The following is a 3944-nucleotide window of genomic DNA, read 5'->3' as shown; positions in this document are numbered from 1 at the left end:
TGAACCATCTTTGGATCCCTGAAATGAACCCCACTTAATTATGGTACACTAGCTTTGTAATAAACTTTTTATGCAATTTGACAAAATTTTATTGAGAATTTTGGTGTCTGTGATCATCAGGGATATGGGTCTGAAGTTTTCATTCCTTGATGTATCTTTGTCTTGTTTTCGTATCAGTGTGATACTAGTCTCATAGAATGAGTTTGGAAGGTTTTCCTTCTTTTCTATTTGATAAAATACTTTGAAGAATATTGGTGTTAATTATTGAATGTCGGGGCTGGGAATGTGGCTCAAGCAGTAGTGTGCTCACCTGGCATGCGTGCGGCCTGGGTTGGATCCTCAGCATCACATACAAATAAAGATGTTGTGTCCGCCAAAAACTAAAAATAAATATTTTAAAATTCTCTCTCTCTCTCTCTCTCTCTCTCTCTCTCTCTCTCTTTAAAAAAAAATATTAAATGTCTTGTGGAACTTGGTGAGAATCTGTTCCTGGACTTCTTTTCTTGGTTGGTAGGCTTTTGATGATGTCTTCTATTCCGTTGCTTGAAACTGATCTGTTCAAATTGTGTATGTTCTTCTGATTTAGTTTGGGTAGGTATTTAGACATTGTCAATGTCTTCAAGATTTTCTATTTTACTGGAGTATAAATTTTCAAAATATTTTCTAATCATCTTTAGCATTTCATTAGTGTCCATTGTGATATTTACTTTTTCATCATGGATTTAATAATTTGAGTTTTCTCTCTTTCTCTTCATTGGTATAGCTAAGGGTTTATCAGTTTCATTTACTATTTTCAAAGAAACTACATTTTGTCTATTTTTTGAAATGTTTCTTTCATTTCAATTTCATTGATTTCAGCTCTGATTTTTTATTGGTTGTTCAAAACATTACAAAGCTCTTGGCATATCATATTTCATACATTAGATTCAAGTGGGTTATGAAATCCCATTTTTACCCCAAATACAGATTCTGATTTTAATTATTTTTTCTCTCCTACTGCTTTTGGTGTTGACTTGTTCTTCTTTTTCTATAGCTTTGAGATGTAATATTAGGTCATTCATTCATTGACTTTCTATTTTTTTTAAAATAATTGAGCTCAACGTTTACTCTTAGCACTGCCTTCACAGTGTCCCAGATATTTTGATGTTTTGTATCATTGTTTTCATTTACCTCTAGTTTTCTTTATTGCATCCCTGATATCTTCTGCTATCCATTCATTATCCAATAGTATATTCCTTTGTCTCCAGGTGTTGACATAGCTTATGTTTTTTATTTTATCATTTATTTCTAATTTCATTACATTATGATCTAATAGAATGCAGGGTAGTATTTCTAATTTTTTTGCATTTGCTAAGAATGCTTTGTGTCATAGATATGGTCTATTTTATAGAAAGATTCATGTACTTATGAGAAGAAAGTGTATTTATTCATTGGCAGATGAAAAATTCTATATAGTCCATTAAGTTCAAAATATTAATTGTATTATTTAGTTCATTAATTGTTTTATTTAGTTCATTAGTTTTTTTGTTTAGTTTTTGTTTGGAACTATTCAGTATTGAGAGGGGTATGGTAAAGTCACCCAGTGTTATTGTGATGTGGTCTATTTAATTCTTGAAATTAAGAAGAGTTTTGTTTGATGAATGTAGATGCTCCATTGTTTGGGGCATATATATTTATAATTTTTAAGTCTTGTTGATATATGTTTCAGTTAAACAGTATGAAATATCCTTCTTTGTTCCTTCTAACTATCTTTGGCTTGAAGTCCACTTCATATGATATGACGATGGAAAGCACTGCTTGTTGATGCAGTCCATGTGAGTGACATGTTTTTTCCCATATTTCACCTTCAATCTTTAAGAATTTTATCTTTATTCTCTGTGTTAGTCATTTTCATTAGAGTGTGTAGAGGTGTGGGTCTGAGGTAATTTTGTATATTTGGAGTCCTGTAATTCTCTTGTATTTGATTTTTTTTTCATTCTTTAGGTTTGGGAAATTTTCCTATATAATATCATTGAAAAAATCGTGCATTCCTCTGATTTATTTCTCTGTTCCTTCATCTATCCTGATAAATTTTAAATTTGGTCTTTTCAAGTTTTTCCGTAATTCTTGGATATTCTGTTCATGGTTTCTTACCATCTTCCCTAAATGGTCAACCCTATTTCCAAGATTATTTATTTTGTATTTGTTGCCTGGTTTTCTGTCTTCCAAGTTGTCTAGTCTGTTGGTGATATTTTCATTTGAATTTTTAATTTGGTTTATTGTTTCCTCAATTTTGAGAATTTCTGCTTGGTTTCTTTTCATAATCTCTATCTTGTTATTGAAGTGATCTTTCACCTCCTGAAATTTATCTCCAACTTTCATTTCTTATGTCCCCGTTTTGTTGCAGAACAGCTTAAGTATGTACATTCTTAACTCTTTCTCTGACATTTCTTCTACTGTGTTTTCAATGTATTCTATTATTGAAGCACCTTAGTTTATTTTAGGTACTTGTTTTCCTGTTTTCTCACGTTGTTCATGTGTCTTCACATCTAGCACTGTGGATCTAAGGTTGTACAGTTTCTTTCCTATAGAGTTATAGTGTTCTTGAAGGTCTCCAGGACTTCATGTTTAAGGGGGAGATTAATATTAACAGCAACCAAAGCAAACAATAAACCAAATAGCTCATATTAAGATGACACACACTTCTCTCCCAGGTCATCCCGAGGGCTGAGCACTGGGACATATGTGCCTATTGCATAGAGCTATATTCTATAGGGCAGATCCAAGCACAGAGAGTTGCTGGTTGGCCACATAGCTGTGTATGCTGGGCCAGGTTGGTGGCAGGAGAAGGGCTGGAATTCTGGGGATTAGAGAGCTGGAGGGCTCGGTTGAGAGACAGACTGATGCCAGACCTGGTGGGACCAGAGGATTAGTAGATGCCTCACTAGGGAGGGAATAAGGAACAGGGCTGGTGAGAGCCCAGCAAACTCTGGCCTGAGTAGGCCCTGGGAACCTGGAGGGTGCTGGATTGGCTGGTGAACCAAGAGCAAGATGCCCTCCCACTCTCATCCTACCTTCTGACCTGCTATTACCAGTCTCGTGAGTTACTATGCACTTCAGGACTCAGGGACTTGGGGAGAGCCCTGCTCTCTCCCACCATGACAGTAAGATGGTGGCTACTAGCACAGCCACCAGAAAGATCTCAGGTGTAACCAAACCTGCAGAAACCCTAACATTCAGCCTCCAGGCCCCAGTTGGTGTTCCAAGATGGAAACTGCCATATCTCAAGATAGCATTGATGGCTGTGTCTCAAGATGGAGGTGACCACTTTCAGAGATGGGATGACAGTGGCTGGAAGTGGCCTGTCTGGGTGATGGGACAGCTGTGGTGGGTGGGAAAATGGCCCTGTGATTTTTTTTTAATGTCTGAATTTTGAGGTGTCTAATCATGCAGTAGTATTTTCCTGGTCAATGGTTTTAACAAAAATAATTTCTCTTTTATAGCCAGAGATTCTGCTTTCCCTGTTTAGCATGTATTCTTGGATATTTCTTTTCTAGATAATATATCAGAATAGACTAGTTCTCATAGAAACCAATCTTTTAAGATTCTTTGTCTTTTATACAACATCTGTCTTTCTTCTCTTAGCTAGCTTAATATTTTTGGTACACATTGATGATTTTTTTGTGGAATGTTTGAAGTGTAACTTTACTTTACCAGGCTAAATAATAAGCCCCACAATTTTTTTTTTTTTTGTACCAAGAATAGAACTCAAGGGCATTGAGCCACATCCCCAGCCCAATTTTGTATTTTATTTGGAGAGAGGGTCTCACTGAGTTTCTTAGCACCTCACAGTTGCTGAGCCTGTCTTCGGATTCTGGATCCTCGATCCTCCTGCCTCAGCCTCCCTAGCTGCTAGGATTATAAGTGTGTGCCGCAGCACTAAGCCCTACAATTATTTTTAAAGT

This window comes from Ictidomys tridecemlineatus, chromosome 4 (genome assembly GCF_052094955.1).
Source record: "Ictidomys tridecemlineatus isolate mIctTri1 chromosome 4, mIctTri1.hap1, whole genome shotgun sequence".
NCBI lineage: Eukaryota > Metazoa > Chordata > Mammalia > Rodentia > Sciuridae > Ictidomys > Ictidomys tridecemlineatus.
This window is presented reverse-complemented; position numbering follows the sequence as displayed.